Source organism: Vulpes lagopus, chromosome X (genome assembly GCF_018345385.1).
Source record: "Vulpes lagopus strain Blue_001 chromosome X, ASM1834538v1, whole genome shotgun sequence".
Lineage (NCBI taxonomy): Eukaryota > Metazoa > Chordata > Mammalia > Carnivora > Canidae > Vulpes > Vulpes lagopus.
Window position 1 is genome coordinate 23733175 of NC_054848.1, and position 25374 is coordinate 23758548.

General features: G+C 39.3%; 1 protein-coding gene and 1 long non-coding RNA gene across 2 annotated transcripts in view; one reads left to right on the forward strand and one right to left on the reverse strand.

The window, feature by feature from the left end:
- Positions 1–1122: 1122 nt before the first annotated feature.
- On the reverse strand, positions 1123–22156 carry LOC121482406. The gene is made up of 3 exons (XR_005985602.1): positions 22038–22156; positions 11643–11938; positions 1123–1307 (listed from the first exon to the last, which is right to left on the reverse strand). It is a non-coding gene; the product is annotated as an uncharacterized LOC121482406 (long non-coding RNA).
- Positions 21755–25374, forward strand: part of IL1RAPL1 (interleukin 1 receptor accessory protein like 1) — a 1386881-nt gene continuing 1383261 nt past the window's right edge. Inside the window, exons 1-2 of the mRNA XM_041740328.1 lie at positions 21755–21952; positions 22811–23726. The gene's annotated coding sequence lies outside the window, so the exon portion shown is untranslated. The remainder of the gene's footprint in view (positions 21953–22810; positions 23727–25374) is intronic.

Genomic DNA, 25374 nt, shown 5'->3' on the forward strand with positions numbered 1-25374 from the left:
GAAGCAGGGACTATTAAAACTAAAAATATATATCAAGACTAAAAATAATCCTATTATTTGACAGAGTAATTCCAAATCGAATACATGGGTTTTTTATACATAACTCAAAATTCCAACCCATCAAACATTGCAACAAAGATGTTTATCATTACTTTAATATTAAAAATATAACAAAAAAAAACAAAAAAAAATAAAAAAATAAAAATATAACAAAAATATTTTAAAGAATAAAATAAACATTGGAAAAAGGTTAAGCATAGAAAATTATCTCAACAGAATTTTCAGCAATAATAAAAATTATGTTTAGAAAGACCATACAACAAAATGGTAAATGTTTTTGAGAGTATTGTAAAGACCATGCAAACAAAATAGTAAATGTTTGTGAGAGTATTGTAAAAAAAATAAATATGGCTGGAAATTTTATCGACATTATGATTACAACTGTATAGAACAAATGACACAATGCTTTGGGTGCAGGTACTAAAAGAAATAGACTAAAATGACTGATTATGTTAAATGTAGAGCTTCTAATGTTCTCTTATAAGAAAAATATAAACAAAAGTATTATAAAGCAAAAGGAGGAGAGAGGAGGAATGCACATGATTTTCCCCTTGTGTATTTTCCCTTCTCAGAACCAAAATCTAAATCCCACTTCTTTGTTGTGACAGACACTGCTCATTACCTACCCTCTTCCCTCTTTTACTTACCAAAAGAACTTCCATTTGCCTTGCAGTTGGGGTGAGTCATGTGTCTAAGATTATATTGTAGATAGGAGTGGCCTGGTGATCAACAGATTTTGTATGACATGTAAAGTGTTGTCATATTTTGCAAACTAAAGTAGAGGATGTCCAGTTACATTTTAATTTCACTTAAGCAATGCATCATTGTTTAGTTGTAAGTGTATTACGTGAGACATACTTACACTATAGAAGCTATTCATTGTTTATCTGAAATCGAAATTTAACTCCATGTCCCATATTTTATCTGGTGACCCTATATGGAAAGAACTTGGAAAACTAAGTTTCTGGATGCAACATTTATGAAAAAAATATAGCCCTACAGTTTGGATAGTGTTACACTGTTACACTGCATGTAACAGAAACCAGCCTATAATGGTGTGATGAAATGAGATTTTATTTATCTCATATGACAAGATGTTTGAAAAGAAGCAATCCAGAAAGGGTGCAGTTGCTCAAGGAAATAAAGCAGTGAGGCTTCTTTGAGCTTCCAGCTCCACTTCCACAGCATGCATCTGGTCCTAAGAGTAGCAACATGGTGACTCCACCTCCAGGTATTGTGCGTGGATCCTGGGGGAACAAAGAGAGTAAAGATGATGAGCAAAAGATGACTAATAATATCTAGAATCTAACGTTTTATCTGCTTTTTCTCCTTTTCCTTATTATTATTTTTAATCAGGAAAACTGATTTGGAAGGAAGCTTCACCTAGTAACTTGAGGTTACATTGCATTGGCCTTCTACTGTGTTATTCCCTTTTGCTCATTAGAAAATGCTCTCCTTCCACCACCACCACCACCATCTACCCCCTTCTTCAGTGCTCTGCTTAAGCCCTGGTCCCTACCCCCAGGATGCTCTCTGCATGCCAGTCCTCTGCAATTCCTGAACACTTAAGTACATGGGCATGCTCCTCACAGTTTAGTTCTAAAGTAAACTCTTTTGGTTGGCCCAATTGAGTTATCTTTATAAGTGGACTGCATGGTCTTTGAGAGAGAGGACCACACCTTATTAACAACGTGCCTGGAACCTACCAGGCTCCTGATAAACATTTGCTAATGGGTTTACCACCAGCTGTCACCAATTCTTAACAAAATGCCATAAGAAATCTGTAAGCATAAGCTTTCTAAAGCTGTAGATAGAAAGGCTGAAGTGAAGCAGAATGCCTTTTACTTTTACTTTATTTATTTATTTAACGCTTCACTGCATGTGCACTACATTTACATGGTTTAAAATTCCAAAGATATAAAAGACCATACAGTGTGAAATATCTCCCTCTTGCATCCTTCCCCTAGCCACCTAGCTTCTCTCCTCCATGCAACCAACCTCATCACTCTCCTGTATTCATCAGGGAGAACTTTTGTATTTACAAGCAAATATGCACATTTTAAAGTTTGTTTTGAATATTTAACATTTACTATGTGCTGGAATTCATGCCAGGCACTGTGCTAAATGCTTTACATTTAATCCTCCCATCAACTCAGTGAAACAGGTTTTTCTTCTTTTTATTCTCCCAGCTTTGCTGAGGTACACATGACAAATTTAAAAATTGTGTATTTTAAGGTGTGCAATGTGATGATTCAATATTTGTATGCATTGTGAAATGATAACCATGGTCAAGCTAATTAACACATTCATCGCTTTACATATTTGCCTTTTCTTGTGTGTGATGAGAACAGTTAAGATCTACTTCCTCAGCTAATTTCAGGCATATAATACAATATTATTAACTATAGTCACCAAATTATTGGAGGAATGCAAATCAAAACCACAATGAGATATTACCTCACACCTGTTAGGATGCTTAGTATGAAAAAGACAAGACATAAGGCATGTTGACAAAGGTGTGCATAAGAAAGAACCCTCGTACGCTGTTGGGAATGCACACTGGGGCAGCCGCAATACAAAACAGCATAGAGGTTCCTCAAAAATATAAAAGTAGAACTACCATATGATCCAGCAATTTCACTTCTGAGTATTCATCCAAATGAAGTAAAATCAGTATCTTGAAGAGATCTGTACCCCCATGTTCACTGCAGCGTTTTCACAACAGCCACCATATGGCAACAACCTAAGTGTCCACTGATAGAAGATGGGTAGAGAAAATGTGGTATAAAAAAAAGAAAATGTGGTATATATATCACAGAACATTATTCAATGATTATAAAGAAGGCAATCTTGCCATGTGCAGCAACATGGATGAACCTGGGGGATGCTATATGTAGTAAAATAAGCCAGATGTAGAAAGGCAAATACTATAGGATTTCATTTATATGTGAAATCTAAAAAAGTCAAACTCAAAGAGGAAGGTTTCTCCCTATGTCCATTTTGCAAAGAAGGAAACTGAGGCACAGAGTCATACAGTGGCACAAACCACAGCTGATATTTATTCCTAGGAAGTCTCACTCCAGACCTTATGCTCTTAACCACAAAAATATAGTTCCGTTTCATTCTGAACATTTTATGAGAATCACACAGAGTAAACCAAGCCTCAAAAAACTATATAGCACACACAGGACAAAATTATCTCCATATATCTGAAAAGAATACAATATATACTTATGCAGTTCTTAATTAAGCATGTGTAGCTGTGAAATCTGAAGGTTTGAGACTTGGATCCTTTATCTCAAGACAGAATTTGTCCCTGTGGCCATATTACCACAGCCGAGCATGAATACTGTCTGTCCCAGTAGGGTGTTGTAAAAAGAGAGCAAGTGTGTATCAACTGGACATACTTCTCCCACTCAAGTGAAAGGGGAGTTTGTAGGAAGATCATTCATCATGTCAATGTCTCTTAATCAGAATTGTTGTCCCTTTGCCTTTATTTCCGACTCAGCCATTTTCTGATGGCTGATTCTTCTGATTTTCATCCTGCTTGCCTTCTTCCCCTGTCCTGTCTCTACTGTTCTTCTACGCTTACACCCTTACATTTGTCAATTAGCCCCATGATTTTAGCTCTGCTATTCTGCTGTGCTTTCTTTTACTAAGCAACTGCTGGCTGCTTCCATGTAATAGGGGAAAAAACAAACAGTTGGTGCAAACAAATGTTTTTTACATAAAACCAAAAATAAACAATTTGACTTTAGAGTTAACTTTATGTTAAAAGTGCACAACCAGGTTACAGGAACTTTCAGTAAATTCTAATTTTTATGATAAACACAATTTCAAATTTTTGAAAAATCACTGGGCTTTGCAAACTTACACAATAAGTAGGAAAAAAAGCAAAACAAACTCCATTATTCCCAATTAAAGAACTATCTCTGCTTGAAATTATGTTAAAATGGGAGCAGTTCTTGTTAATATTTTAGTGCTGATTTAAACAAAATGGTTGGAATTAATATAGATGGTATTCACAAATAATACATGATAATCAAATGCCTCATAAAGTCATTAAGTTAAAAATAGATTCCATTACCAGTAGAAATTTGAGGAAATGTTTAACCTATTAGTAATACAAAATATATTATAAAGAGGTAGTTCTTTTTCTAACTGGAAGGAAGGGACTGCTGCTCTCATTGTTGGAGGCAGTTTACCTTGAGAAAATTGTTTGAAAACATAAGTTGTAGATTACCAGACTGTCTTCCTTAAGCCAAAGTGATTTGTCTAGCCCCCAGTTACAGAGGCCTATGGAGTGCTTCTCCAACACGCAGATTCTGGTACAATTGGTCTGAGAAGACCTAAGTTCTGCTTTTCTATCAAACTTCCAGTTGATGCCAATCCTGCCCATCTCTGGGCCAGCCTTAGAGCAGCAATGTTTTAGATACTTGGTTTGTTGCAAGAACTTCTTTACCTGGAATAATTGTCTGAGGCCTATGTGACAAATAACAAAGGTAAGAGAGATTGGTTGGTAGTGAAAAGGGAAGGAGGTCAGAAATATATGTTTCCTCTTACTTGACTAGAAGTGGGGGCAATAATCATTTGCATGGGATGCAAATTTTTATAGGCCAGGAAAAAAGTCAGATTTTTTAAAGCAAGCTACAGAATTGCATTTGGAAGAATGATGGGATGAGGTTTGCTCTGGGATAGAAGAAGAATTTCTCCTACAAATTTGATGGAGTCATAAATTCAGTTTCCACTAATGATTTATCTTTTCAAATGGTATAAACTTCCAGTTGTAAAATAAATATGACATGGGGCTGTAATGTACAGCATGGTGACTATAGCTAATAATACTGTATTGCATATATGGAAGTTGCTAAGAGAATAGATTTTTTTTAATTCTTTTTTTTAAGATTTTATTTATTTATTCATGAGAGACACAGAGAGAGAGAGAGAGAGAGAGTGAGAAAGAGGTAGAGACACAGGCAGAGGGAGAAGCAAGCTCCATGCAGGGAGCCTGACTTGGGACTCGATCCTCGGTCTCCAGGATCACGCCCTGGGCTGAAGGCGGCACTAAACTGCTGAGCCACCTGGGCTGCCCGAGAATAGATCTTAAATGCTCTCAATACAAGGAGAAAAATTTGTAACTATATTTGTAACAGATGTTACTAGACTTATTATGGTGATCATCTCACAATATATACAAATATAGAATCATTATGCTATACATCTGAAACTAATATGTTATATGTCAGTTAAACCTCAATCTACAAAAGAAGTTAAGAGAATTAAGATTGGAGTGTAGGGGTCAGAATGAATAGCCTCAAGATGTGTGCTTTGGCACACAGGTTGTTTCAAGCTAAAAATAATCAAGACCCAAAAGACTCAGGAAGAACTCTGACCTCCCCATTAACTGCCTAAAAAGAATTTAGATAGAGGACCTGCTCCAGGAAGGGAACTATCATTACAGATAACTACAGTATAATATGAGCTAAGTATGGTAGACAGGGAGGATTTTAGCAAAGGCTGTGGGTTAAAATTCCTTTCTATGCCCCGTTATTTCTGTATTGCCCAGCCAACATTGGTTTACCAAACACTCATTCTTCTCCCTGTGAATAGCTTTCTTTTCCTTCGGAGTCCCAGACCCCTACCCCCTTCTCCCTTGTTTGAGATGACACATAAACCTCATTTTGCCTATCTTTGTAATCTCATATCTATGTGGATTCCCCATATGTATGTAATAAATTTTATTTCCTCCTGTTTACAGGTCTCATGTCAATTTAATTCTTAGACCAGTTAAAAGAATCTTGAAGGGTAGAGCAAAATTTTTCCTCCCTAACGGGGGTTTTTACACACACACAAAAAGAATGATCTGAAGGAAACAGAGCAAAGAAAGTATTGACAGCCTGGGACTTGAGAGAGAAGAGGGACAGGTAAAAGTTTTTCTTTTCATCCAGTTTCTGTTTCTAGCAAGATGCTGAAGGGGCCCTCCTGCTGGTTCCTCAAAGAGTTACCCTGGGGAAGAAACTTAAGGGGAAATCATGAAAAAGAGAAGAAAAGTGTGAGAACCCCTTGTGATGATAGATGGGGGAGTAGGCTTTTCCAATTGATGTGTAAGCACAGGGATTTGGGGTTTGGCCTGGGGCTGGAAGTTACCAGACTTCTTACATGATGACATATGGGGGTGGGTAGTGCTTAAGGACTACTACTCTGGATTCTTCTTTGCACTTGTCTTGTGTTTTCTCTACATGTTTAGCAATTCAGAACTTGGGTTGAAGTGTAATCAAAGGTAAACAAAACCTGAATTAGTTAAACCAGTCAAAACGGATTTTATTCTGTAACTATTGCAATAGGGAGAAGAGCTGAGCTTAGTTGTGATTTGCTCAGAAGAGAGCAGGTGTTGCAAAGGAGGAATGTGGAAACAGGGAGGGGGTCGAGGAACCTGGGAAGAGAAAGATCACAAAACACAGGGAGGAAGGTTGGTCAATGTAAAGGTAACTAGTTCACCACTGGCATTTATCTAAGTTTGGCTTCTACGTTCCCACAGAAACTGAGACAGAGGCTCTATCCTGCCTGATGACTACATTGCAAAGGAATGGCTTTTAGTTCCTTGAGAAAGACACTCCAGAGTTCTAGTAGATACATATATATCTCAAAGGGACAAAGAAAGATTTATAATTATGTGCTTTTTTAAAATTTATTTTTATTTTGGGCAGCCCAGGTGGCTCAGCAGTTGGGCACCAGCCTTTGGCCCAGGGTGCGATCCTCGAGGCCCCAGGATTGAGTCCCACGTTGGGCTCCCTGCATGGAGCCTGCTTCTCCCCCTGCCTGTGTCTCTGCCCCCCCCGCCCCCCCGCCTCTCGAATAAATAAATAAAATCTTTAAAAAAGGCAGAGACACAGGCCTCCCGGGGCCTCCAGGATCACACCCTGGGCCAAAGGCTGGTGCCCAACTGCTGAGCCACTCAGGCGTTCCGCTTTTTTCTTTTTTTTCTTTCTTTCTCTTTCTTTCTCTCTTTCTCTCTCTCTCTCTTTCTTTCTCTTTCTTTCTTTTTTCTTTTTCTTTCTTTCTTTCTTTCTTTCTTTCTTTCTTTCTTTCTTTCTTTCTTTCTTTCTTTCTTTCTTTCTTTCTAGCAAACGCATTCCAAAAGGGAAGTCAGGGGGCCTATCATCTGTGTTGGCTAGAACAAATGGCAAATTCTCTTGGCAGCCTTGAGCTTTTCCAAATAAGAAGGGGGGGTGGGTGGGGAGACCAGGTTGTCCCAGGGATGTGGCCATGGACTGCTAGAAGCTATGCTAAAGTTCAGTCAAGTCCTTTTTTTAAAAAAAAAAGAAAAAAGATTGCATTTATTTATTCATGAGAGACACACAGAGAGAGGCAGAGACATAGGCAGAGGGAGAGGAAGGCTCCCTATGGGGACTCCATCCCAGGACCCTGGGATCACAACCCGAGCTGAAGGCAGACACTCAACCTCTGAGCTGCTTAGGTGCCCCTCAGCCAAGTCTCTTAATGCAAGGCTTGAGATGGGGTCATTTCTATTGAAAGTTTTTGCAGTTCTCAGTGTCCACAGGAATAAAATCAAGGCTTCTCGGAAGCCTTGTGCTCTTGGAGCACTGAGAAAATGAAGATGAGAGAGCTGAACTTCTTGGTGTTCATTTTTCCACCCCTCCCTGTCTTAATACCCAAGCTGGGAGTTTACAATCTCAGGAATGTCTCCTAATGTCACCTTTTCCTGCAAGGGTAGAAGGGATAGGACCTGAAGGAGCCTCTGCTGTGGTTGTGGGATACCTGTTACTAGCCACCTCAGGGCTAATCCATTTCTTTCCACAACACATCCTGAGGCTGAATTGGGTGCTGAATTGGGTGCTGGCCTTCTCCTGATGTATTGCCTAACAGGGCAGTCAGTATCCTAGAAGGGCCTAGGGGGAGGGCACTGTCACAAGCCAAAATAACAAGATGTTCTGCGCACCACAGTTAGTTCAAAAGGAAAACATACCTTGGATTCCAGATTCCAGCAGAAGCACAAAGTACTAGAATGAGTAAAGCAAGAATTTTTAATTTTCTGAAAAATATCATGTTTAAAAAAATGGTTGAAACAGAGGTATGAAGAGCAGAATACTAAATAGAAGAATAATATGACAAATTTGAAGGCCAGATTGACGAAATCCTCCAGAAGTTAGAAGGAGAGGAAAGGAGACTATAATGGTGAGTCAAAAGAAATGAAAGATGGGACACAAAAGTGCTAACACCCAGAATAACAGGAGTCAGAGAAAGAAAGAAATGAAGAGGAGAAAAATCTTTGAAGACATAAGGAGAATGAATTAATGATTTTCAAAGACTTCAGATTGAAAGGGCCCAGAAAGTGCCACAGAAGAGGAGAATCTTTTTTAAAAACCACATCTGGACATATTATAGTGAAATTTAAAAAATACAAAGACAAAGACAAAATTCTAAACACAGAAAAAAAGAGCAGACGCCATACAAAGGAGGAAGAATCAGATTGATGTCAGATTTTTCAACAACACTGGATGCAAATGGGTGTTTTCAAAGAACTGAAGGAAAATTACTTTGAACATAGTATTTTATATCCAACAAAATGTCATTTAAATAACAGTACATGATAAAAATATTCTCAGGCATACAATATTTCAAAAGCTTTGCCACACAAAGACTCATTTAAAACACTTTTAGGTAAGTGCTTAAAAGGAAAGGAAAGAAAAGTCTGGAGATAAATGAAGTAAAGGTTATCAAATAAATATCTTAGTAATAGTGTTGTTTAAATAATAAAGATAAAAAAAGGAAAATAAATCCATAACAGCCAATTACTTTAACTCTAGTTTAGTGACCAAGTTTATCATACATTATGAACACTTAGAGCTCTAGTTTACCTGTGAATTCTGATTCAATAGGTCTGCAATGGGGCCCCAAATTCTATAATTCTGGTAAGTTCCCAGGCGTTCTAATGCTGCTAGTCCTCAGACCATGCTTTTTTTTTTTTTTTTTTAGATTTTTATTTGTTCATGAGACACACACAGAGAAAGAGAGAAAGAGAGAGGCAGAGACACAGGCAGAGGGAGATGCAGGCTACATGCAGTGAGCCCGACATGGGACTCAATCCTGGATCCCCAGGATCAGGCCCTGGGCTGATGGCAGCACTAAACCGCTGAGCCACCTGGGCTGCCCCTTAGACCATGTTTTGAGTAAAAGCTAGGGAGTAGGTTTGATCAACAAGGTGGGTGCTGGAAGGAGTGGAAAACAAGAAGGCGAGAACCCTTGCTTTATTCAGGGTGAGACACAGCTTCAATTAAGAAAATAAGACCAGAGTAAAAAGAAATGTAGGAAAAGAGGGGCGTATTGAAATAAACTAAATGGTAGCAATAATAACAAAGATATCAATAATTACAATAAGTATAAATAGAAGAAAACTATCAATTCCAAGATACAGATGAATAAATTAGGTAAAAAGCCCAGATTTGAATTTAAAGGATTTATGTGAGAAACATTTAAAGCATTAGGAGATGCAAAAGTTGAAAGTAAAAGAATGGGGAAACAAGACTTATCAGGAAAACCCCAATCAAAACAATATTGATGGCTACATCATACTAAATAAAATAAACTTTAAGACAAAAAAAATGTCAGTACTGAAGAGAGTCGTGCCACAACAGAAATGTTCAATCCACCAAGGAAGTATAATAATTTTAAGCATGTATACTTCCCTGATGGCAAGTGATGCAGAGCATTTTCTCATGTGCATGTTGGCCATGTCCATGTCTTCCTCTGTGAGATTTCTCTTCATGTCTTTTGCCCATTTCATGATTGGATTGTTTGTTTCTTTGGTGTTGAGTTTAATAAGTTCTTTATAGATTTTGGAAACTAGCCCTTTATCTGATATGTCATTTGCAAATATCTTCTCCCATTCTGTAGGTTGTCTTTTAGTTTTGTTGACTGTATCCTTTGCTGTGCAAAAGCTTCTTATCTTGATGAAGTCCCAAAAAAATTGATACTACTGTATTAGTAAACTTTCTATTAAGTGGAGAATTTGAACACACCTCTCTTGATTACTCACAGGTTACACAATAAACAACTCAGCAATAATGTAAAAAAAAGTAAGTAATACAGATAACAAAATTAATTTAATGGAGATATATAGAGACAGAGACAGAGAGAAACTCATAAAGTTATTTCTGTGTCATTTAGGGAATATACAATTTTCATTTGTATATGTGGAATATGTATAAAAAGTTGGTCATATAAAGAAATCCTCAAAAAGTTTCACATCTCATAATATCTAACAATAATACAATTATGTTAGATAATTTTAAAATTGAAAGTATCTCTGAACAGATATGGAAATTTAAAATACACACATGACTAAATAACTCTTAAAGAAAAAATCAGTGAAATTTGAAAATTAAAAAAAAAACAAATGCCAGAGAAACACCACATATCAGAATTTATGAGATATGATAGAAATGCTTTAAGGAAGACTTATAGCTTCAAACACTAATATAAACAAGAAAAAAGCCTTAAAGTTAATGATATATGTATCTATTTTAAGATGTTAGATTGATAGAATAAATCCAAAGAAAGTAGAAGACAATAGATAACAGAAAACAGGATCTCAAAGAGATATCTGCAGTCCCAGGTTACCTGCAGCATTATTAGAATAGCCAAGATATGGAAACAATCTAAGTGTCTGTCAACAGATGAAGAAATAAAGAAGATGTGGTCTGTATTTACAATGGAATATTATTCAGCCATAAGAAACAAGGAAATTCTGCTCATGGAGACAATATGGATGGCCCTTGAGGGCTTTATGCTAAGTACAATAAGTCAGACAGAGAAAGACAATTACTGTGTGATCTCATTTATATTTGGAGTCTAAAAAAGCCAAACGCAGAGAAACAGAGAGTTAGAGGGGTGGTTACCAGGGGTTAGGGGTGGGGGAAATGATGAGATATTGGTCAAAGGGTACAAACTTCCAGTTACAAGATTAATAAATTCTCAGTAATATATAGAAAAGAAAAGATAATTATGTGACAGGGTGGAGAGGCTAGCTAATGCCATAGCGGTGATCAGTGTGCAATATATACATGTATCAAGTCAATAAACCTTAAACTTACACAGTTTATGTGTCAATTATATTGCAAAACTAGAACAATTAAATCTGATTTAAAAAAAGAATAACAAATAAAAATAAAGGACAAAAGTACAATTAGAAGGTCAACAAAATATATGATGATTGCAATAGAAGATACAATCCAGAGAAAGAAAATACTAGTTAGAATCCAGACCTCAAAAAAAAAAAAAAAAATCCAGGCCTCATATGTGTAACTCCAGGGTGAGCCCTAGAGTTCATAAGCAACTTTATGGGCTCCCTTTCCTGAATTCCTGCTCCTTGCAATCTTCCTGGTACTTTTCTGTTCTCTGTCTTCACTGTTTTTGTTTCTCTGCCCAGAAACCTGGGGCTTTAATTACCCAGCACCAGTATGCTCTTCTGTGGACTTTTGTGATTAGACCATGGCCTGGCATGGGTGGCTAGAGGACAGAGTGAAAATCAAACCAAACCAAACAACAGTGCTTTGTCTTACCCTCTTGGAACTGCAACTCCATAGAACAGAGATTTCCACTTTCCGAGTTTCCAAGTCTTGCTGGTTCCAGTTAACTGCAGCTGCCACTGCAACTACCACCACGCCACCACCACTAGGTTAATCGGAGACTAGGCCAGGATAGAATGGAGAAAGGGGGAGAAAAGTTGCAGAGTACTGGGGGCAGATTTCCAAAGACCATCGGTTCCTTTTCCCAGTCTTGTAGCCAGAGGCAGAGGGCTTCTCCTGGAGCTCCATCTCCGGGCTCTTTGCCGTGTTCTGGTTGTGTTGACCTCAGTCTGGGAGATACCAAAGGGGGAAAGCTTGATAAACTCAATACAAATTCAGTTGTACTTCACATTCTGGTCTTCGTTCCTGAACTGCCTACAACTGTTTCCTTTTCCGGGTTTTCAAGTAGCTGTTCTATGCATTCTGTCCAGGTTTTAATGTTGTATTCAGTGGAAGAGCAAGGGTAAGGTATCCTCTTTGCATGTATCCAGAACTGGAATGAATATCCTTCCATAAAATTAAAACTATTGAAATGTAAAATCCATATTCTTTAGGAATACCTATAGATGCAATAAAACTATATGACAAAAAAGTCAAAGGAAAAATGCACATGGGATTCAGGATGATGGTTTACTTAAGTGGGGGAGGCAGATGGATAGGTTGACAGGGGTGCCATACCATATGTTCAATATACGTGATTATCAAGTTGCTTACCTTTGTTTCAGATGGTGCTTTGTCAAGCATGTATAACCTCACGAGAGAGAACTAACCAAATAAGTACAGAAGTGAAACCGGGCTACACAAAAATCAATAAGAATGGCTATTAACCAAGAATCATGAACAATACAATTTTGTACACCTGAGATTCAAAAAAGAATGAAGAAAGAGGGAAAAAAGAAGAAAAGCATTTTTTTCTTGCCTTTGAGTGAGTCAGAGGCTATAGATCAGGGTCGACTAAGCTACTAATGAATGAACCCGAAAGCTCTGTAGTGTACAATGAAAGCTTGCTTCTTCTTTTTTTTTTTTAAGATTTTATTTATTTATTCATGAGAGACAGAGAGAGAGAGAGAGAGAGAGAGAGAGAGAGAGAGAAGCAGGCTCCCCGCATGGAGCCCGACGTGGGACTCGATCCCTGGACAGGGATCATGCCCTGAGCCCTGAGCCAAAGGCAGATGCTCAACCGCTGAGCTGCCCAGGCATCCAGAAAGCTTGCTTCTTATTCACACAGAGCCCAAGGCTGATACTCCTGGTTATGCCACTCCCCTCCTAGCAATGACTAAGATCCTTCCTTAGCAATGACTAGGGAGCTTGGATCCTTCCTTCATAAGATTCCACCATCTTGAAGCCCTCTCCCTCAAGACATGCATATGAAGAAAGCATACATGATAACAAAGACAGAGGGAAGAAGACCACTCTGGAATTTTTGGCGGTCAATTCTGGAAGATGCGTGCAACATGTCTGCCCACAATCCATTGTGGCTGCACCTAGATGCAAAAAGACTAGGAAATATAGTGTTTTTAAGTATGTAGGAAGGACATAAATGTTTGGTGAACACATAGCATTGTCTCTGTCACAAGAGATTTTACAATAATGATATTTAATATTCCATTTTTACGTTATTGCCTATGTTGTGCCATGCAATAATCCCCATCTAGTACCAGCTGTACTATTACCTATTCTAGTATGTTTTAAGATCCTTCTAATATCTGCTAAACATGTACACACCAAACAAAGACACTAACACAAACTGAGTATGGGCATCTAGTTATTAACAGCATCTATATTATCTTTCTAGTCTCCTGTATGATTTACTTAAAGAGTTGTTTTTCTCAGTTTAAAAATTAGTTCAGAAGGCCATACAGGTATTTACATAATGTTAACACATCCTTCATCGTACTATTCTTAAGTGTTCAAAAAGTTGAAATATTAACATTTTTCCTTGAAAGGTGTAATTTCATCACTTTTCTCTTCATTTAAAAGAAACATAATAATTCCTTTAGATCTCCTGGGGGAAAAAGATAAACACTGGAGCGATGTACAGAGCCAAGAATAACATACTCTGCTGGGGAAAATTGCACTCAAACTTTTTGCTGAACTGCTACTAACTCTTTAGTTTACAGATGGCCATTATTGGGATGCCTAGGTGGCTCAGCAGTTGAGTGCCTGCCTTCAGCCCAGGGCATGATCCTGGAGTCCTGGGATCGAGTCCCGTATCGGGCTCCTTATGCATGGAGCCTGCTTCTCCCTCTGCCTGTGTCTCTGCCTCTCTCTCTCTCTCTCTCTGTGTGTCTTTCATGAACAAATAAATAAAATATTTTTAAAAAGACGATGGCCATTATTAGGAATATTAAGCCAATAAAGGCAACATGCAAGCCAAACAAGAAAGTGATAATTTTAGCTAAATGTGGCATAGAGGAAATAATCAAATATTACAAGTGGCAGGTAAGAGTAGTGATTGAGAGGAAGTACAATTTCCAACTTTGCCACTCTGAGATACTAAGCAAACCATTAAAAGTCTCCGTGCCTTGGTTTCCTCATCTGTATACTGGCCAGGACAAAAGTAATCCATTTCTTTTGAAGATTAAGTGAATTAGCACTCATAAAATGCCTCTAAAGGTGCCTGGCACATAATAAGTACTGAATAAATGCTAGCTATTATCGTTTCACAAAAGAATTAAACAAAGCATTGATTGACACTAAAAAGTCAAAGGCATGATTATCTTAATTATCTAGTTCCTATTATATGTTAAATTATACTAAATTAATTATGTTTCAAAAAGAGAACCCCATTTATTTCCTGAAAACATCTTTTAAAACAAACAAACGTTGCTTTTTCATATCCATTTTGCAGGGATACCCCTCATGTTTTAATATGATAAAATATTTAGCTTTTGCAAATATCTGCCAACAGTTCATTAATTTTATTGATTATTTTTAATAATGCACCACTGGTGTGGGAGTTAAGCTTTTTCTTTTTTCTGGTTTTAAAATAAACTTTTAAAAAATTTGTTAATGAAATATGAAGTATACACAAAAGTCCACATATATGCACACAGCTCAATGAATTTTCACAGTATAAATACATCCAAATAACCAACATTGGGATCCAAAAAAAAAAAAAAAAAAAAAAAAACCCGAACATTACTAGCACTCCCAATGCTTCCCTTGGTACATTGTAGATTAGATTAGTTTTGTCCTTTCTATAAATGCAACCTTACGGGATGTACTCTTTTGTGTCTGCCTTCTTTTACTCAATATTATATTCCCGAGATTCAAATAAACTTTTGCAAAAAGCCATAGATTGTTAGTTCTCATCCCTATATGGTAGCCTGCAATATGACTATACCACAATGTATCCGTGCATTCTACTGTTTTTTTTTTTTTTTCACCCATTCTACTGTTGATGAGCATTCCAGAAGTCTCTAATTTGGATTTCTTTTTTTTCCGTAAAGCTGCTGTGAACTCTCTAGTGTATGTTTCTCGTAAACAGGTGTATACATTTCTGTTGGGTATAGAATTGATGGCGTCATCAGTTATACGTATGTTTAGACTCAGCAGGCTGAAGAGTTTTCCATGGTTGTTGAAGCTGTTTTTACTTTCACCATGAGTAGATACAAGGTTGTAGCTCCTCCAACTCTTTGCCCACACTATCTATTGTCCATTATTTCATTTTGAGCATTCTGGTGAATGCATCATGGTATTGCACTGTGGTTTGAATTTACATCAGCATTATGTCTAATGAAGTCTGTTACCTTTTTATACATTTGTTTACCATTTATATATCCTCTAACACAATGTGTGTAAAGCAGACTTCCTCAATTGGCAAATGTGTTTCAGTATTATGTTCATTATTATTATAACTAGCTCATTAGAAGACGCAGAATCACCTACTTGGCTTGGAATTAACAAAGCTGAACTTGTCCTGAGACAATCTATAAATAATACTCCCATATTCTAGTCAGAGACAGGGCTAGTCCTAATCAAAAACAACACCAGTTTATTAAAAAGAAAAAAAATAAACGCAAGTGAGCAATCTTATGTGAAGGGCTCATTCCCTTCAACTCTATAGCTAATGTAATAAAAACAAAACACTAACAAAAATAAAAATGTCAGGGAACACCTGGCTGGCTCAGTCAGAAGAGCATGTGACTCTTGATCTTAGGGTCATGAGTTCGAGCCTCTGCCAGGTGTAGAGACTATTTAAATAAACTTAAAAAAAAAAAGAATGGAACAAAGATAAAAACATCCTTGTCTCCATTTACACCACTATAATATTCTCTGGGAAAGAAAAGAAAACAAATTAAAGAAGGTGAAATGAAACAAAGCATGCTTCTCTCAAATGCATACTATGTCCTAGGCACCGTGCTAGGTACACATGCTACAAGAGCCCCAGGAGAAGGTTACCATATTGATTTCACTTGTTACAGAACATTGAGACTCCGAGAAGGCAAAGAATTTTCTCAAGACCAGGAAGTGATAGGTCAGGACTCAAACCAGATTTTGTTATATTGGATATCTCTATTATGTCCTCAATTTATCTTTTTAAAGAAAAGCCTGACAGGCAATATGGCTGAGTCATGCCAGAAGAGAACTCCTACCACTTCCTAGTTTTGTGAGTTTAAATAACTATGTCATTTGGCCGTGTGAGACTCAATTTCCTCTGACTAAAATAAAGAAATTATTCAAGATTATCTCTAGAGCCCCCCTCAAAAACGGATTCTAGGATTTTAAACACCTTTGATTCCTACTACTAGGACCAATGCTATTTCCTTCCCGGTAGAAGAAAATTGGTCTACTCAGATGTTACTCTTCATTCCCAATCTTCATTCATTTTCTGATTTTTACTTTGCTCATCCCTCAAGGTCAATGAAATGACACCAACCTGTTTGATCTTGCCTGACTCTTCGAAGCTGATTCAGATTCTCCTCTAGTACTCAGCACATGTACATCACATGTGTTGTTGACTTGAGGTCCTTAAGGACAGACATTGTGTCTCAGTTATCCCTACAGCCCCAACACCTGTTGCTGTCTGGCAGGTGGTATGACATAGAAAAATGGAGAAATGAACAGATTATCTGTTTCCACTTTTGCAGGTTGACTGTTTAAAAGCTAGAGGACACTTGATGGGATGAGCACTGGGTGTTACTCTATATGTTGGCAAATTGAATTTAAACTTGAAAAAATAAAATAATAAAATAAAAATAAATAAAAGCTAGAGAAGGGGCTGGGGCGCCTGGGTGGCTCAGTGGGTTAAGCGGTTAAATGTCTGCCTTCAGGTCTGGTCATGATTTTGGGGTCCTGGGATGGAGCCTGCATCCAGCTCCCTGCTCAGCGGGGAGTCTGCTTCTCCTTCTTCCTCTGCCCCTCCCGCTGCTTGCTCTCTCTCTGTCTCTCTCCCTCTCTCTCTCTTAAATAAATAAATAAATACATACATACATACATACATACATACATAAATAAATAAATAAATAAATAAATAAATAAAAACTAGACATGGGACCTCTATGATTTTTTTTAAAAAAAAATATTTATTTATTCATAGAGATGGAGAGAGCGAGAGAGAGGCAGAGACACAGGCACCATGCAGAGAGCCTGACATGGGACTCGATCTAAGATCTCCAGGATCACACCCTGGGCTGCAGGCGGCACTAAACCGCTGCGCCACCGGGGCTGCCCAACCTCTATGATTATTTCTCATTACCCTCTTTCCTAGGTTCCCAGAAACCAAGCAAAGGTGTGATTACAGGCAAGGTCCCAGTTTCGACCTGATTGCATAGGGGACCTCTAGAGTGTAACTTATGCTTCAGAGTTTCTCCGAACTACAGTCAACAGAGCAAGGGGTTCATTCTCCTGAATCAGTCAGGCACTGGCTAAGGTGGAGGAGGGTTGTAAACTCTGGGCCTTTCCAACTCTCATTATGAGCAAGTCAAGCAGCTACAGTGGCCCAAGAGTGGTTCAAGAGGTTCCCACTGTTGGCCTGTAAATGCAAGGCACAGAGAAGAGGGTGATGGCTGTGAGCACACAAAACTGCAACCTGAGGAGTATGGGCTGAACTTTGACTCTGCCTGCTTTACCCTTTTCTCCCGTTCCATTTCCATCTGAAAAATATCAATCTAGTACATTTAGGATACACTGGTACTTGATTCCATATTTTATGCTCTGAAACATTAGCTCATACTGCTCTCCTCCTTCACTAAACTATTTTATATGCCTTAATTACCATGAAGTGCCCTGAATCATTTCAGTGGAAGCGGTCTTCCCTGTATATATAGTAATACCATTTCATTTAATTTCCCAAACCCAAAAGACTTTTAATTCCGCCCTACCTCTTCCAGATCATTCAATGCAGGAAATGTTATTGTCATTGTACTTGCTTTGACCGTAATATCGGAAGCTATTTTTGAGTGTGTGTGTGTGTGTGTGTGTGTGTGTTCAATTTGAAGTGGAATACACTGCCACAGCTCACGCGCCCCGGATATCAGGAAGCCTGATAGACAAATAAAAAGTAGAGAATGGTCTGTTTCAGTAGAACTATATGCAGGGATCAGAAATTCACAAGAAATAGGGCTTTTAACTCCTGAGTTCTCATCAGATTCCAATAAGACAAGCTTTAGGAGAGCAGCAAACTTGCCTAGATATACCCACAGCAATATCTCAGGACCTCCAACTGTGCCTGGCACGTATTGGGATTTCAGGGCACATTCTCGGAACCAATTACAATTGTACCCACCTGAAATATCGTTCTGTGGTTTTATTTAAACTAGTTGTCAGCATGGAATGACTTCTGCACTCCCTTCTGAAAGTGGGTGAATTTCCATGGTGAGCAATTCCTCTATATACAGTTTGCAAATCATTTTGGGAACCTTCCAAATGAAAGGCACTGTATAAATATACCCTCCCACCGGCAGCCAGCCGGCTTTCCACCGGGGATGCATTTACATCACTTATGTACATAGTGTTTCATTTGGGGCATTGCTTTTATTTTTATGACCATAAAAGAAATATTCACAGTATGAACAATAATGTAAAGCGCATTCAAGAAGATATATATTTGTATATTTTTATGATTTGAAACTTAGAAATCTGAAAGAAAAGCAGGCATGGCATTTTTCTCTCCCTTTGCTGTTTGCTTTTTCATAGCATTCTCTATTATTTCTGAACTTTATGGTAGAATATTGCTGGAATGCTCAAGTCTTTGTCTGCACACCATTTGAGAATATGTAGTGGTGGGTTCAAATGAATGTTGCTGGCAAAAGGCCTGAAAATGAAGGGTGCTTGATTCTGCATTTATTCATGTCTGTAATAATAGTTTGCTTTAGTGTTGCCTTTCTGTGGATGGAGTCCTCTGTAAGGGGAGAAGGGAAAAGTAAGCAACCTTAGGTCTAAAATACTTTCTAAATAACTTAGCATGATAATGGGGACTTTCACAGAGAAAAGAGACTTTGAAGAGACATATTTTAGCCTTTATAACAAAAGGGGACTGATTTCATAGAACATTACTGGGGAGCTAGGCTTTGAATTTAGCTCATACAGAAAACGTTTAATGAACTTTTGAAATAAATTACCAACAGAGTTAAATCAAAACCTCTATAAATTATGTATTTACCAACACAGGATCATCTGCATACAAAAGATGAACGGAATTATAACTCCTCCATTTATACATTTTCATAATTAAATCTAAACAGAGTGAAATATCCCACATTAGACCTATTTTCCAGATATTCTAGCCTTAATTTTATTTAAAACGAGGAGCTACAGTGAATAGTCAGAGTATTTTTTGCAAAACAAAACATCCGAAAAGGTAGATTAAATAAAACTCTGCTCTCATCACTGAGGGATGACTGAAATGTGAACAATTAAATGTAGGCTACCAATGGTTAAAGGCAGACCCAGTAAGAATTTGAGTTCATATCCTGTGTCCACAATTCTCTCTCATACATGCAAAACCTGGTATTTTCTCACTTTTTACTGCTAAAACAATGAAAGTGATTTTTGAAACCCTGACTATATGGTAGTAATGTTAGGAAATAGCTCGCTCAGGTTATTTGTGGCTTATAAAGGAGATGTTATTGCATTCTCCATCTCCTCAGTCAGAATATTATTGTAGCTAAACTCTAATTTCATACTCCCAGGAATACCAACTTTGTTTCATTAAAATGAATTTCTTATTTAAAATATCTTGGCATTCTTCTTTTTTTTATTGGAAAATAAAACAGCAGTTCCTTCAATTGAGAAAAGCTAGAAGCATGGAATTGATCTGCAGCCAGTCTTTACTACAAACCCCATAATGCTTTGGATTATAGCCTACAATCCCCACACTGCAGCACCAAACTTACTGTTAACTATCCCGATACCGGAAAAGAAAAAAAAAAAGAACATTTGAGAAGAACTTTGTAACAAGCAGGGATTCTGCTCAAATAATAAATTATTAATTTTGGCACTGTTTTCAAATTTGTTGGCCTTTTCTTTACTAAAAAAAAAGTCATATTTATGAATACGAGCACAATTTTTTCATCTGAATGTAAGGTCATTTATCCTCACACAATGTGCCCAGGTATTTACTTCCCTTGTCAAAGACTCTTTTACACCTAGCATTGACTCATGTGGGATTTTTTAGTCCCCACTCCCCACTTTAGAGGGAGGTCAGCTTTTTGTCAGATTTGAAAATAAAAGTCACAGTACATTGTTTAATGCTCTAAACATCTGCAAATGAGAATTTGGTGAAGTAATTAAGATCCTTAATTAGATGCACCTTGCAGCTGCTGTTAAGTCTTAATTGGCAATAATGCAGCTACATTTTGTTCTGACACATATCTTCAGAAGAGTTAGAGAACTGAAGGGAGGCAAGAGGAAAATGTTCCCACACAGTTCAAGACAGTTCGCACAAAGAGGATCCCATGGCAACAAACAGCGAGGCCCACAGTTGGCTCTGTAAGATCCAGGAATAGACAATGCTTCACCTCAGATTCAAACAAATACTTCCCTTCCTGAATCTGAAGAGAAAGCATTTTAAATCATCTCTTGCAATAAGATTTGAATGGTCAAATGTTCACCTGCGCCTTTAATACACTTTTCAAAGCATCTGGAGAATCTCTGCTCACAGCCCATGTCAAGGTAATAATTAGGACTCATGCTCTGTGTAGAGCAACAAAGTGGCAGGAGCCTTGCAAAGAAAGGGCTTGGTTTTTGTACCATACGGAGCTGGAGTGGACCTTGGCAACCTGTCATTTTACAGACAAGGAAACTGAGGCCAAGAGAAATTAAAGTTATTCCCTCGGGAAATTATGGCTCCTTAGGAGTAGAAATTAGACTCAAATCTAGGATCCGAGCCTATGGTCCAGGACTTTTACTTCTAAACTTTGCTTGAAGCAATTAAATTTGTTAATTGCGCCCCTCCCAGTCCGCTTGAGGTCTAGTTCTTCAGCTAAATGGGTCAGCTGAAGGAGTGTGGTAGGCGTTGAAAATGTAGATCACCGGCTATGAGAAGAGGAGGATGTACGTCCCTTTCACCTCTGGTCCTCAGTGTACCCTGGACTAGAGCATGTGCGCAAGGAGCAGAAGAGAACGACTGGCACACAGGCGGTTAATGTGGGTGAGTTACCACCAGGGAAACCGTGTCAGACTTGCCCGCGCTCTAAGCAGATCTGCCCTCACGTTGGATTGAAAAGTTCAATAAAATGCTCCTTCTTTAAAAATACAGGTTGGCCGCCCTTTCGTCTCCCAGTTCCCCACCAGCCTCACCTGTGCCCTGAGTTTGGCTTGCGTTCCTTTAGCTCGCGTTTCACCGAAGACGTGCACGCGTTTCCTTTATCCTCGATTGTGTTTTACTCTCCAAATTAAATGGAGACACAGTTCTCCAGGGCCCAGGCTGCTTTACCTATTTATTGTTCTATGCGGGGCTTATCCGCTTAAACTTGACATTACAGAAGCTTGTGGGACGCGCTGTAAGGTGGGTTAACGTTCCCTGGAATGGGGGCTACAGGTGGTGTAGGGGAAAGGTCGACGAGGGAGGAGGGAGGGGTGGTGAGTGCAAAAGGGTTTCTCAGCCCCTTAGGCGCTCTGCCCGCCCCACCGTCGGAAACTAACGCTGTGCCCGCCTCGTGAGCTCGTCCACCGCCCTAGAGCACTGCCTGTCCAAGTGTGGTCCGCACCCGGCAGCATTATGACGGCCCAAGGACCAGTTTATTGGAAATGCGGACTCTCAGGCCTCACTCCAGACTTCCCTGAATCAGAATCTGCATTTTAACGAGACACCCAGGTGATCATGCCTCCGTTCCAGTTGGAGCAGAACAGAATCCCAGGTGGGTATTACACTATCGCAAGGTAGTATAAAGGGCAAGGATCTTAAACTGCGCAAATTTCCCGATCTCATTGACCCGTACCTACTTGGTCCCTTTTTCCCGTCAGGACTCCATCTCAGAATCCTGCAGCGAACTCCGTTACGCGACGGAGGGGAGGAGGGTCCTCTTCAGTCTCCTCCTCTCGGCGCCCCGCCCCCACCCCCGCGCTCCCGGGGAGCCTGCCCGCGGCACCTTTCTCCGGAAGCCCTCTCCCTTAGGGAAGATACTGCTCCTCCCCAAACTGAAAGAGCAGCGGCCTGGAGGGTCACTGCCTGGAGGACTCGCAGTTTACATATCAATACAGGCTGAAGCACTTTGCAAAACTGCCCTTTAGGAACAATTATCACTCTGGCCCCTGAGGTTCGGAGCAGCCCCCTCCCTTTAGCAACCCGGCTTAAAGTGATACTGAGAATGGCTCGGGGGCGGGGGGGGGGCGCAGGGAGAGAGAGAGAGAGAGAGATCGCGCGCAATAACAAATGTGCTTTAAAGAGAAGAGATGAAAAGGAGGTTATTGTCGGCTTGTCAGTTTAGGGATCGCTCTGGGTACCTTTCCGCCTCCTAGAGAAATGGAACCCTAATTCTAAGGCGACTAACGCGGGAATGGGTAAGCGTCCACGTTTGCCGTCCACTTTTGCCTGGAAAGACAGATTCCCGTTATTTGAGGCCTCTCAGGGTCTTTTCCGAAAGATTCCCAGGCTACCCTCCTTCCTCTTTAGTCTTCGGAAAACTAAAACTCGCAAAGCGGTGGCGTTCTGTGGATTGGCTAGTACTAAAATATCCATTGGGTGGCAGTAACACTATCTTCTTTATGACTTGCAGCAAACCCAGAGAATGCATTCAATCAAATGAACCGATCTTGTAGAAACACTGGAATCATTTATGCATTGCAGTTTCTCTTTCTTGTTTTCGCTCCTTCTTTCCTGGGATATTTTGAGTGGATTGTGGCTATTAATCAAGATCTCGTGCTATTCGTGGGTTGCTTGTCGTTTTCGCTCAGGATTAGCATCATTCAAGGCAAACGCAAAGCTGTTTTTTTTTCCCCTACTCTTTTCTGAAAAATCATTTTTGGGGGCTGCTGAAGAGAGCTAGGACCCAGGAGACACCTTCCCAAACAGCAGGGGTTGTGTGCTTTCACACAGCAGTACTGTACAAGGAAAACCCCGTCGGATCTGTTATTGCGGGATACTTGTGAAATATCATAGGATTCTTTCTTATGGCTGCATCCCGGATCTGGAAATTTTACTTGGGGACCAAGAGGATCTGAAGGGCTACATGTATACAGAAGATTTGCAAGCAAGACTCCGATTCTTGTCTTAGAGCTCTCAGACTTCCTCACTTACCGGCCTTTTTCCTTCCTCCTTTAAAAAAAATTTCTTCCCTCTTTTTCTGCTCTCTCCTCTCTCAGTGTCTCCTTCTCTATCTGCCTCTTCTTTTTTTCTCCTAGTCGTCTTTTCCCCCCCTGCTCTGCACCTGGATTGTATCTTCACCAAACAATCGGGCACTTTGAGAACTAACTGGAGGCAGTCTTGTAGGGAAGAGCTGTATGGAATTATCTGCTTTTATGGTGAACTTGGCATTTGTGAATGGGTATCTTGTTCACGATATTAATTGCTAGCAAAAACAAGAAAAAGAACACAGGAGTAAAACGTGGATTTTTCTGAATACGCATTGTGATGACCAGCAATTACCTTGCCGACTGATATCCAGAGGAGAATAATTTGGAAGACTGTTGTGGGTAAGGTCATTTTATATATGCAAACCCATCAGTGGCGTGAGCAAACTTGGGCATCTGTAATGGGAATGGGTGACTTGGATGATTGCTGCATCGCCTTGATGGCTGTGATGTGGCCGTTATTGGCACTGAATGGAATAACTGCAGTTGGGTGTGTTGGTGTGTGTGCGTGTGCGTTTGTGTGTGTGTGTGTGTGTGTGTGTGTGTGTGTGTAGGTCTGTATTCTGAGTGTAATTGAAAATAAATCAAAGCATCACTTCCCCCTCCAATTATTTTGATATGGAAGAGTGTCTTGAATTAATTCCGGGTAGACACTCTATTGTTTGGATGCAATATTTGTGGCTCCTGTGTTCTGGAAGGGGTAGCAGCAGTGAAAGGAACACTTACTGAAGAGCCCTATTTAAAATGAAACGAGCTACTCTTTATTCATTAAAAGAAATATGTTTTCAACTCAGTGCAGCATTCTGCTGCATTTCACAGCCGCAATGGGACCAGGGACATCCCACTTGTCAAGTTCCTAAACTTTAAGGTGATAATCACCATTAATTATTCTCTCGGTTGTGATTATTGGAGATTATTAAGTACCCTTCGCTACTTTTTTATCCACTGGATTACCGTTCGGAATGAAAAGAAAAGAAAAAGCTGAGAATGATGAGCAAAAATAGAGAGTCATGCAATATCATTTTAAATATCACCAAATGCTTTCTTTCTCAAGTTCAATAGCCCAATAATATAATTATTTACCTAATACCCTAAATAGCTGAAGCTGCGACCCACGTGCAGGGGAGTTGAAGATCTGGAAGCAGAGACCATCCTTTTATTGCAATGCAGACAGCTTTGGAAATGCAGACAATTACACACTTCCCTTAACCTTAAGTTCAGGATGTGTCCTATCTGCTACATCTATTTTACCCTTTCAGTAAAAAGTTAGAGACTAGAGCACGAAGGATGTTTAAGCATATTCTGCCTGGGAAATGGGATAAAAAAATCAATACTGATGACGTGGTTCAGTGCACTGTACTGCAATGCTAAAGTCCCATATTCAGTACCTATGATGAGAGAATGGAGCATTTACATGTGTTATAAATCTCACCTGGTAGATTGATCTGAAGGGGAGGGGAGAAGATATGTGGATATGTAGGAAGATGGATGGAAGTCGTGCATAATCGGTGATTATGTAACTTCATTACATCAGCGAGCTTCAGTCAACGATAGTGAGATGAAATGATTGTATAGAGGGAGGCTCCATCACCTTGTTAACTTTTGAAGGCTTGAAACAGCTAACAGAGGAGGAGGCGGGCAGACAGAGATTAGCTCCAAGGGTCCTGTAAACCCTGATCTCTGTGGCAAATGTAGCATGAGTTTTCTCATAGTGAGTTTCTGAGGGACAGCACGTCTATGCAAGCTGTAGAGCTGGACAGGAGCAATTTTAGCCACACCCGTGGAGAGTCAAAATGAGTCCGCAATGTTTCACAAGTGCCCCATCGAGTAATTGGGGCTGATGATCCCAGCCAAGGTCATAGTTCTGTACCCTATGATTGACATGAATGACCCCAACTGATCAGAAAGTTAAATCGGTAGAAATGAAGACTGTGAACAGAATGACTATTCGGGGTCCTCTTGCATTTTCCCTAGTAGAGCTTAATGCAGA